Source organism: Cervus elaphus, chromosome 32 (assembly GCF_910594005.1).
Source record: "Cervus elaphus chromosome 32, mCerEla1.1, whole genome shotgun sequence".
Taxonomy (NCBI): domain Eukaryota; kingdom Metazoa; phylum Chordata; class Mammalia; order Artiodactyla; family Cervidae; genus Cervus; species Cervus elaphus.
Window position 1 is genome coordinate 11,367,494 of NC_057846.1, and position 12,940 is coordinate 11,380,433.

The window sequence follows — 12,940 nt, forward strand, 5'->3', positions numbered from 1 at the left end:
CATGTGAGATACTGAGAATTTGATGCTTGGCACAGGCACCAAAGCTAGTGCTCAGGAGGGAGGTGGGAGGGGAGCCCAGGAGGGAGGAGGCATGTGCATGCCTGTGGCCAACTCATGCTGATACGTGGCAAAACCATCACAATATTGTAATTATCCTCCAATTAAAACAAATCAATTAATGTTAAAAATAAATAAACTAATTTAAAAAAGTAAAGCTCCTCAATTACTGTGTTTCAAGACATCATCTCCACCACCCCCCCACCCCAGGACGCTTACTTAGGGTTTCCACAAGTTCTTTATGGAATTTTGCTTTTCCTCTCTCCACCTACCAATCCTAAATTGTGTAAGCTATTCTCCTACTTCAGCTTTTGCTACATAACTTCACCAAAGCATGTGTTTTGATGGGGTAACTGTGTGTGTCATATTGCTTAGGTTGGCTTCTCTTCTTGCAGATTTAAATTTATACTATTAAAAAAATAAATAAATTTACACTATTCAAACCTAGGACATGAGTACATTTATGATTTCCCACAAATACCTATATTTGAAGTTATACTGAAGATATAGAGGAGTGAACTTGTAACAAACACTTTCTCACGTAACAACTATAAATTCTGAACTAAAAACAAAAACTAGCAGAAGATATTAACTCTTGTTCCAGAAATCTGAACTCAACAACTGTCCTTTAACAATACATGTAACACAAGGTCATGTTCAGACTAATAACAGTTTCCATTTCTCATACTCTTCTTTTCTGAAGACCCAGCTTTCTGAGCCTAAAATCTCCCATAGCATTTCTTGTAGTGTGGTCTGGTAGCAGTGAATTCTCTGAGGTGTTGATATCCTGAACACTGTGAATGGTGTGTTGTCAGGATTCTGTTATATTTATCTGAAAAAAGTGGTGATGTTTTGGTTTTGTTGTTGTTGTTCAGTCGCTGAGTCATGCCCTTTGTGGCCTCATAGACTGCAGCATGCCAGGCTTCCCTGTCCTTCACTATCTCCCAGAGTTTGCTCAAACTCATATCCATTGAGTCATTGATGCCGTCCAACGATCTCATATTCTGTTGTCAACCATCTCATCCTCTGTCATCCCCTTCTCCTCCTGACCTTGATCTTTCCCAGCATCAGGGTCTTTTCTAATGAGTCAGTTCTTCGTATCAGGTGGCCAAAGGATTGGAGCTTCAGCTTCAGCATCAGTCCTTCCAATGAATATTCAAGGTTGATTTCTGTTAGGAATGACTGGTTTGATCTCCTTGTTGTCCAAAGGACTCTCAAGAGTCTTCTCCAGCACCACAGTTTGGGTTTCAGCATTCTGAAAACACTGGGGAGATCAAGACACTATTGTGACCTTTGGCTCCACAGCTTACATTTTTCACATGATGATTTCAAGTATGTAGAGATCAATTTCTAAGTTTAGAGGTAGAACAAATGGCTTTTTTTGTTGAGTTGGGTTGGGTTGGTTTTTATATCCACCTGTTTTGCCTGATTTAAGTGTTTCACCACATACAGTTATGGAAAGGAAATTTGCCCTGTCTTTTGTCTTAAAATAAGAAATTCCACCACCATGTAATGAGTAAGTTAGGCAGAATTAAACTGGATTTTTAAAAAATTTATGTTTTGTAATTCTCGCATTCAGCTGAAAAATTTGGTTGCAACTTACAAAGTGGCACACAGAAGGTATGATTTTCACTGTAGGGCATTTCTCTGTGATTCCATAGCCCTGTGGTTCATGGAAAGGGTTGGTTTCCTGGCTTCTCTGAGGAACAGTTGAGGAGGAGATGGCAGGTGGGGAGCTGTGGGCAGTGGACCAGATGGTCAGCTTAGGGCCCGAAGAGGACAATTTATGTTTGATTTGACCCACGTGACAGAAGACTGTGGGCACGTTTTCAGGAGTGATTGCGCCCTTCTGGCTGTTGGGTCTCAGCCTGGCTTCCATCATCCATGGGGGTCTCTGTGGGACTCGGTGGCCCCCAGTAGCTGTCCGACTCCCCATCCTGTTGCGGGGAACAGAACGACAGGAACCGCTTACAGGCAGAAACCTGTTTGAGAAAATGACCTGCTGTTTAGTGTTTCAGACTCCCCTCTAGCCCTGATAAGTGCTGTCCCAAACCAGTCAGGGGTGAAACCTCTGTTCCCTTCTTTAAAGTAAAGCCCAGAGCATTTGAAGTTTCATAGTTGCTATACAAAACAAGGTAAGCTTTTTAGTTCTGAACTTTCATAACTACCTTGTTTAAATGCAGTTTTGGCTAATTGCTATTTTGTTACATCCATGAATCTTACCTTTAGGATAAAATTACATTTGAAAGGCCGTGGCACAGATACAGTGCCTGTGTTTATTTCCCGACCGTGCAGAAGGGGGTGATCAGCGTGGAGATAGCTCAGGTCACAGCACAAGCATCCATCTCCAGATGTGTTTCCTTCTTGTCTCTCCACCATCATAGGTTCACCCTCCTGGACTCCATCACTACTTTGCAAGCTCTTCAATAAAAATGCAGTATTTGGATGCAATCTCAAAAACTACAGAATGATCTCTGTTCATTTCAGAGGCAAACCATTCAATATCATGGTAATCCAAGTCTATGCCCTGACCAGTAATGCTGAAAAAGCTGAAGTTGAACGGTTCTATGAAGACCTACAAGACCTTCTAAAACTAACACCCCAAAAAGATGTCTTTGTCATTATAGGGGACTGGAATGCAAAAGTAGGAAGTCAAGAAACACCTGGAGTAACAGGCAAATTTGGCCTTGGAGTATGGAATGAAGCAGGGCAAAGGCTAATAGAGTTTTGCCAAGAGAACACACTGGTCATAGTAAACACCCTCTTCCAACAACACAAGAGAAGACTCTATATATGGACATCACTAGATGGCTAACACTGAAATCAGACTGATTATATTCTTTGCAGCCAAAGATGGAGAAGCTCTATACAGTCAGCAAAAACAAGACTGGGAGCTGACTGTGGCTCAGATCATGAACTCCTTATTCCCAAATTCAGACTTAAATTGAAGAAAGTAGGGAAAACCACTAGACCATTCAGGTATGACCGAAGTCAAATCCCTTATGATTATACAGTGGAAGTGAGAAATAGATTCAAGGGACTAGATCTGACAGACAGAGTGCCTGATGAACTGTGGACGGAGGTTCATGACACTGTACAGGAGACAGGGATCAAGACCATCCCCATGGAAAAGAAATGCAAAAAAGCAAAATGGCTGTCTGAGGAGACCTTACATATAGCTGTGAAAAGAAGAGAGATGAAAAGCAAAGGAGAAAAGGAAAGATATACCCATCTGAATGCAGAGTTTAGCAAGGAGAGATAAGAAAGCCTTCCTCAGTGATCAGTGCAAAGAAATAGAGGAAAACAACAGAATGGGAAAAACAAGATCTCTTCAAGAAAATTCAATGTATGAAGGGAACATTTCATGCAAAGATGGGATCACTAAAGGACAGAAATGGAATGGACCTAACAGAAGCAGAAGATATGAAGAAGAGGTGGCAAGAATACACAGAAGAACCATACAAAAAAGATCTTCACCACCTAGATAATCACGATGGTGTGTTCACTTACCTAGAGCCAGTTATCCTGGAATGCCGAGTCAAGTGGGCCTTAGGAAGCATCACTACAAACAAAGCTAGTGGAGGTGATGGAATTCTAGCTGAGCTGTTTCAAATCCTAAAAGATGATGCTGTGAAAATGCTGCATTCAATATGCCAGCAAATTTGGAAAACTCAGCAGTGGCTACAGGACAGGAAAAGGTCAGTTTTCATTCCAATACCAAAGAAAGGCAATGCCATAGAATGCTCAAACTACTGCACAAATGCACTCATCTCACACACTAGTAAAGTAATGCTCAAAATTCTCCAAGCCAGGCTTCAACAGTATGTGAGCCATGAAATTCCAGATGTTGAAGCTGGTTTTAGAACAGGCAGAGGAACCAGAGATCAAATTGCCAACATCCTTTGTATCATCAAAAAAGCAAGAGAGTTCCAGAAAAACATCTATTTCTGCTTTATTGACTATGCCAAAGCCTTTGACTGTGTGGATCAAAAAAAACTGTGGAAGATTCTGAAAGAGATGGGAATACCAGGCCACCTGACCTGCCTCTTGAGAAACCTGTATGCAGGTCAGGAAGCAACAGTTAGAACTGGACATGGAACAACAGACTGGTTCCAAATAGGAAAAGGAGTACGTCAAGGTTGTATATTGTCACCTTGCTTACTTAACTTTGATGCAAAGTACATCATGAGAAATGCTGGGCTGGATGAAGTACAAGCTGGAATTAAGATTGCCAGGAGAAATATCAATAACCTCAGATATGCTGATGACACCACCCTTATGGCAGAAAGCAAAGAACTAAAGAGCCTCTTGACGAAAGTGAAAGAGGAGAGTGAAAAAGTTGACTTAATGCTCAACATTCAGGAAAGTAAGATCATGGCATCTGGTCCCATCACTTCATGGCAAATAGATGGGGAATCAGTGAAAACAGTGGCTGACTTTATTTTTTGGGGCTCCAAAATCACTGCAGATGATTACTGTAGCCATGAAATTAAGACACTTTCTCCTTGGAAGAAAAGCTATGATCAACCTTGAGAGCATATTAAAAAGCAGAGACATTACTTTGCCAACAAATGTCCATCTAGTCAAGGCTATGGTTTTCCCAGTAGTCATGAATGGATGTGAGAGTTGGGCTATAAAGAAAGCTGAGCACCGAAGAATTGATGCTTTTGAACTGTGGTGTTGGAGAAGACTCTTGAGAGTCCCTTGGACTGCAAGGAGATCCAACCAGTCCATCCTAAAGGAAATCAGTCCTGAATATTCATTGGAAGGAGTGATTCTGAAGCTGAAACTCCAGTAGTTTGGCCACCTGATGTGAAAAGTTGACTCATTAGAAAAGCCCCTGATGCTGGAAAAGATTGAAGGCAGGAGGAGAAGGGGACGACAGAGGATGAGGTGGTTGGATGGCATCACTGACTCAGTGGACATGAGTTTGAAAAAACTCCAGGAGTTGGTAACGGACAGGGAGGCCTGGTGTGCTGCGGTCCATGGGGTCACAAAGCATCAGATCCGACTGAGGGACTGAACTGACTGACCCCTGAAAGTACTAAGCCTGCCTGTTTAATTTTTGTAACTGATAATATGATTAAGATTGAAAATGCAGAGTGACACCAAGCTTAAGTAGGGTCAGTGGAGAGCCCATGGATATGATACTCCAGCTTGTCTGCTGTAATGAAGCCCTCGCAGGGTAGGGAGTGTGGAAACACAATTGCATAGGATGCTGAGATGAATAGAGTTGATGTAAACTTCCAAAGACACAAGCTATTAAATTACAGTTGGATTTCAACTCAGAAATATTTGAATGCTCAGGACCAAAGGTGATAGTGGCAAATAGAGGTGGGCCCTCAAAGCACCAATTTTCTAACAATTTCAACTACAGATTTTCTTTTCCCGAACAGTAGTGATTTAAAAAGGCAGTACATATATTTTATAGTGCACAGCTTGACTACAGTACTGAGTGGATACATTCAGCCTAAAATGTATCCAAGACTCAACAGTACAGCTTTGTGGGTCTCTTGATTGTTTTGCTACAGGTATGTCAGGAGTAACTGGAAATAATTATCAAAAAGAATTAAAAATGGCCTCAACAGGTGGGGAGGATGGATGTCAGAGCCTGGCAAACCTTACTTATGCATGCGCATCCTGAGGAAATTTAAAGGAGATAGAAAGCAATTATAAATTGCTTATTATATAAAAACTTAATTGCTTATGTAATTGCTTATTATATAAAAACTTATTATGAATTTTTAAATGTACATTTTAACCTAATATTCAGAGTGAAATTTTAGTAGGAAAACACATTTAAGAAAAAGTTTTATTTAAAAAGTCTCTTCTAAATGATAAGTTTAAAAAAGGAAACATTTTGCCCATTAGCCCCTAAGAGAGCTTCAAAGGCAACAACTACCAAATATATTTAATTTTATAATTCACCTATAATAAAATCAAGTTATGTATACATGCCTATTATTTCATAGCTGTTGATGATTTCCATGTTTTTTTCCATTAAGGCATTTAGAGAGAAAATTAAAATATAATTGGCACAAACTGTAAGTTCTAAAAATCTTAAGGGAAAACAACTTTTCCTCATTATAATAATTCTTTTTCAAAAATATATCATTTTTTAGGGGGCTGAGGAGGGAAGGATTAAGAGTTTTGGATTAGCAGATTCATATTATTATGTACAGGATGGATAAACAATAAGGTCCTGCTATATAGCACAGTGAATAATACTCAATATCCTATAATAAATCATAATGGAAAAGAATATGAAAAAGAATATATATTTACGTGACTGTCACTTTGCTGTTCAGAAGAAGTCAACACAACATTGTAAGTCAACTATACCTCAATAAATTTTTTAAAAAATTGATCATTATCACTCTTTTGATGTTAAATATATTAGGTACTGGATACTACTGAATATTTTTCAAGACTCTCACCTTTTAAATTGACCTTTAAATTGGAGCAAAATGAAACAAGCCAACATATAGATTAACTGAGGTTACGTATTTTAAATAGGGCAAAAGGTTCAGGTCACAGAGGGGCCTTATGTGATGAAAACAGTAACCTAGTCACAGATACAGTATTTCTTCATTTATTAGATATTATTAAAGGCCTCCTCTGTGCTGGGCACCTGTGAAGTGCTGGTAGTCAGGCCATCTGCTCAGTCACCTTAAAACTTAGTGATAGAGGAAGACGCGGGTACAAGGAATTCCAAATACAGAAATAATCGGATTCTGTGTATAAAGACATTGTTATCTGATTGTGGATAGAGAAATCACATAGAAAGCCATGTTAGGCCTCAAAGTATGCTTAAACACATGTGCAGGTCAAAAGGTGAGAAAAGTCATCTCTGGAATACAGAGTGACTCGGAGATAGTTTAACTTTTATAGCAGATAATTATACACGTAAGTAAAGCACACAGTCAGTTGTAACAAGAATAACCATTAGGTAAAGGAATGGTTACTACAGGTAGGAGAATAATACTGTGGAAAATGGAGAAAAATTAGGAAAATTCAGTGTGCAAGATATGATAATTGCATGCCCCTAACCATGAATATGAGTACCTCTCTACTCCACAATTAGAAAAGGAATTGTAATGTTTCTGCATTTTTATTAATGAATTATTAAAATTTAAAATGAGGAGGCAGATATTTTGCAAAAATATTGGCTTACTAATTTTCTAAAATACTAATGCTGACTTAATAGTGATGGGTTTTCTGACATAATTTTAAAAGTTAGCAGATTTAAGAATAGTTCCATAATGAATTTAGAGTCCTGGAATGATTCATTTTACACTGTTTTGATGAGTCATTATAATTGAGTTAATCTTCTTCATTGAGAACATATATAATTAAATTTTAAGAGATCACTTTTAAAAAAATAAAATACGTCTGGGCGTTTTCTTTCATTATTCAGTGTGATTCCATTAACCTCGAGGTTGATCCATTGGAAGATGAACAAAATTATAATTGGCATCCTGTATCTGTATTCAAACAGGCTACAACCCTGATCCTCACATCTTGCTTACCAGAGGGGAATTTAAAATGTTTAGCTGAATGAGAACGAGATTAAATATTGTTGCATTTCATCCTTTGAATGACATTTTTAGCTCTTTGTGGGACAATATATGACGCTTGTTGACTAATTGAAAACAAACCTAGGTGTCCGTTAAGACTGGGTAGAATTTGTCTTTTGTTGGTGAGCATTATTTGGGAGGTAAAACCAAGGACTAATTTTTACTGTTACTTCCGAATATGACTATAAAGTACTTAGAAAGATGAGTGTCACATAAAGAAAATAAGTGATTGCTAGCCATTTCTGATATTCAGCTATTTTAATTACTCAGGAAAGCTTTCACTTTGGATCAAAAATAATTCATCCCTTTTCAAAAGATCTTTTAATATGTATTTAGATAATTGACTTCTAAAACATGTTTGTTTTTTTTTCGATCAGCAAAGACATATGACTAAATAATAGATGGCATATAATATATAGACAGACAGACATAACACCATGTGCAAGGTCATATGTTAATTAAGGTTATTCAAAGGTAGAAACATACTATTCCCAGATCAAGGGATAAATCTGAGACAAAAAAGATATATTTAATGCTATGTGAAGTTTTCTGCACCAGAGTAATATATTAATTCAAGAAAATAAATATTTTAATTGGCCCAACTAGTACGATAAGATGTAAAATGTGAATAAAGAGGTAATATGGAGAATACATAGGAAACAGACTGTCCAGGTTGAGATTTTAGTTCTGCTTCTCTTAGTTACCTGATGGCAGGCAGGACTGTTAGTCTTATTTCCCTTCAAGGATCGCTGCCTTGTCGTGACGAAGGGGCTTGTGTAGGGCATGTGTAATTCAATGAGGCTATGAACCACGCCATGCAAGGCCCCCAAGACATGGGTCATAGAAGAGAGTTCTGACAAAACGTGATCCACTGGAGGAGGTATGGCAAACCACCCCAGTATACTTGCCATGAGAGCCTCACCAACTGTGTAAAAGGCCAAAATGGTGTGACACCAAAAGATGAGTCCCCCAGGTCTGAAGGTGTCTGATATGCTACTGGGGAAGAGTGGAGGAGAATTACCAACAGCCCCAGAATGAATGAAGTGGCTGGGCCAAAGCAGGTACAACACTTAGTTGTTAATGTGTTCGGTGACAAAAGTAAAATCTGATATTGCAAAGAACAGTATTGTTTAGGAACCTGGAATGTTAGGTCCCTGAATCAAGGAAAATTGGACGTAGTCAAGCAGGAAATGGTAAGACTAAACATAAACATTCTAGGAATCAGCAAACTAAAATGGACGGGAATGGACAGATTTAATTCAGATGACCACTGTATCTACTACTATGAGAAAGAATTCCATAGAAGAAATGGAGTAGCCCTCATAATCAACCAGAGTCTGAAATACAGTATTTGAGCGCAGCCTCAGAAATGACAGAATGATCTCATTTCATTTCCAAGGCAAACCATTCAATATCACAGTAATCCAAGTCTGTGCCCCCATCACCAATGCCAAGGAAGCTGAGGTTGATAAGTTCTATGAAGACCTAGAAGACTCCTAGAACTAACACCTAAAGAAGATGTTCTAGTCATCATAGGGGTCTAGCATGCAAAAGTAGAAAGTGAAGATATACCTGGAATAATGGACAAGTTCAACCTTGGTGATAAAAATGAAGCAGCGCAAAGACTAACTGAATTCTGTCAAGAGAATGCACAAGTTATAGCAAATACCCTTTTTCAACAACACAAGAGATGACTTTACACATGGACATCAGCAAATGGTCAATACCGAAATCAAATTGATTGCATTCTTTGTACCCAAAGACAGAGAAGCTGTATACAGTCAGCAATAACACAGCCTGGAGCTGACTGTGGCTTAGATAATCAATTTCTCATAGCAAAATTCAGGCTTAAACTAAAGAAAACTGGGAAAGACACTAGGACAGCCAGGTATGACTTAAATCAAAACCTGTATGAATTCACAGTAGAGATAATGAATAGATTCAAAGGACTAGATCTAGTTCACTGTGTGCCTGAAGAGCTGTGGACAGAGGTCCATAATACTGTACAGAAGGCAGTGAACAATGTTCTGCCCGTAGTCCGAGTCCCCGGTCGGGAAAGAAGACTCCTCGAAACAATGCAACTCGCAATAGGGGAATTTATTACTGACTCGAGCCAGGGCCCCCCGCCCTCACCAAGTGTGTGAGGAGGAAAAGGCCCCTAGCCCCAGTTCTCTCAGGTATTTATTAGGTCAAAAAAAGCAGCAGGTAGTTGGCGCAAGCGGATTGGTTACACAGTAGGTAGTTGGCGCAAGCGGATTGGTTACACAGTTGCAAGGTAATTTTTGTTGGCCCAACGTGGGGCTTTCAGCTGTCCCCTGATAGGTTCCCTTTTTTCTGGCTGGGCATATGTTGATTGGCTGGCTCCAGGAGGCCTGATAATTATGTTACCCCGGGAAACCAGGCCTACTCCTAATCTAGGCTGCCTGCCATGGCGTTAGCCGTGACAGCCTCACAAACAAAACCTTCCCAGTGAAAAGAAAAGCAAGAAGGCAGAGTGGTTATCTGAGGAGGCTTTACAAATAGTGGAAGAACGAACAGGAGCAAAAAGCAAGGGAAACAGGGAAAGATACATCCAATTTAAATGCAGAGTTCTAAAAGAAAACAACAAGAGAGGAAAGACTAGAGATCTCTTCAGGAAAACTGGAAACATCAGGGGAGCATTCCACCCAAAGATGTGCACAATAAAGGATGAAAATTGTAGAGCCCTAGTAGATAATAAAGTAGATAATCAAGTAGACAAGTCAAGTCAAGTCAAGTAGACAATCAAGTAGAGATCAAGATAAGACAGAAAGAACACATGGAAGAACTTTAAAAAAAATTTTTAATGAACCAGATTACTATGATCATGTGGTTAGTCACCCAGTGCCAGACATTCTGGAGTGTGAAATCAAGTGGGCATTAAACACTGTTGTTAATAAAACTAGTGGATGTGGTGTAATTCCAGCAGAACTATTCAAATCCCTAAAAGAGGATGTCATCAAGGTTTTGCATTCATTATATCAGCAAATGTGGAAGACCCAGCAGTGGCCACAGGACTGGAACAGGTCAATCCTCATCCCAAGTCCCAAGAAGGGAAGTACCAAAGAATGTGCTAACGATCAGACAATCACACTCATCTCCCATGCTAGTAAGGTCATGCTTAAAATATTGCACGTCAGGCTTCAGCATTATGTTAACCAACAACTTCCAGATGTCCAGGTTGGGTTTAGAAAAGGAAGAGGAACTAGATATCAAATTTCAAACATTTGCTGCATTAGAGAGAAAGCAAGGGAATTTCAGAAAAATATATCTCTCTGTTTCATCAACTGTGCTAAAGCCTTTATCTGTGTGGATCATGACAAACTGGAACGCTCTTAGAGAGATGGGAATATCAGACCATCTTACCTGTCTCCTGAGAAACCCGTGTGCGGGTCAAGAAGCAACAGTTAGAACCCTGTATGGAACAGCTGATTGGTTCAAGATTGAGAAAGGTGTATGGCAGGGCTGTCTGCTGTCACCCTGTCTATTTAACCTATACACTGAGCATATCATGAGAAATGCCGGGCTGGATGGGTTACAAGCTGGAATCAAGACAGGCGGGAGAAACATCAACAACCTCAGATATGTGGATGATACCACTCTAATGGAAGAAAGTGAAGAAGAACTTAAACAAAAAAAGTCTCTTGATGAGGGTGAAGGAGGAGAGTGAAAGAACCAGCTTAAGACTAAATATTGGGGAAGGAGCTAAGATGGCGGAGGAATAGGATGGGGAGACCACTTTCTCCCCTACAAATTCATCAAAAGAACATTTGAACGGTGAGCAAACTCCACAGAACAACTTCTGATCGCTAGCAGAGGACATCAGGCACCCAGAAAAGCAGACCATTGTCTTCGAAAGGAGGTAGGACAAAATATAAAAGATACAAAGAGAGAAAAAAGAGTTAGGGATGGAGACCTGTCCCAGGAAGGGAGTCTGAATAGAGGAAGTTTCCAAACACCAGGAAACCCTCTCACTGGCGGATCTGGGGGAAGTTTTTGAATCTTGGAGGGCAACATAACCGGGAGGAAAAATAAATAAAACCCACAGATTACATGCCTAATAGCAACTCCCAGCAGAAAAGTACCCCAGACGCTCACATTCACCACCAGCAAGTAGGGGCTGAATGGAGAGGAGCTGGCGACATTGCTTAGGATAAGGACTGGGCCTGAATGCCCTGAGGGCAATCAGAGGGAGCTAAAGTGAGATAGCAACTTAAACTGTGGGATAGCAAGAGAGACAGAAAATTAATCGGCCCAAACACACTGCGGGCCCGTTGGCAGAACAAAGGAAGGACTGAGCAATTCCAGAGGAGAGCTAGCTGGCTGTGGGCCAGCCCATCCACCGCAGGAGGCAGGAGGTAGGGGAGAGGGGAAAGGGGCAAACGCGGCCCCAGAGACGGCATCCCCTACCAGACTGCAAACAGGCTTCCAGTTTCTAACCAAAGACTTCCTGAGATTCTGGATGGTTGACATCCTCCGGGAGGGTCGCAGCTAGAGACCAGCTCCCCAGAAGAGACACAAGGTGCACCGGACCAGTGCGCGCGGAAACTTGAGGCTGGGACCACGGAGGGGATGAGGCGCACCGCACCCGGGGAGAGTGCACCCGTCAAGCTCCTGGCGGCCTGAGCTGCTCGGGCCGGGGAAGGCACAAAACGCAGGCCCAACCGAGTCTGCGCCTTTGTGGAGTACCCGAGAACCTGAACCTGAGCGGCTTAGACCTGGGAAGTGCACGCAACTCAGGGCCTGCTCCCTGTAGAGCAACCAGGAGCCTGAGCAGTGTAGATGGGGAAAGCATACATACCCGTGTGCTGGGGCAAACCCAGTGTGGCCGGAACACCGCGAGTGCTCCCCACACAGGCCAGTGACATTTGTCTGTAGCGACCCTCCCTCTCCACAGCACGACTGAAGAAGGGAACCTAAACAAGAGACCACCTCCCCCCACTTGTGTCAGGGCAGAAATTAGACACTGAAGAGACCTGCAAACAGAAGCCAAATAAATAAGGGAACCACTTCAGAAGGGACCAGTGCAACAGATTAAAATCCCTGTAGCTAACACCGATTACACTGGAGGGGGCCTATAGATATTGAGACGTGTAAGCTGGAACAAGGAGCTATCTGAAACTGAACCAAACCCACACTGCCTGCAACAGCTCCAGAGAAACTCCTAGATATATTTTTACTATTATTATTTTTTTTTAATTTAAAAAACTTTTTATCTTTTTAAAATCCCCCCCCTTTTTTAAAGTCCTCTATTACTCCTCTATCACTCCTTAATTTTCATTTTGATA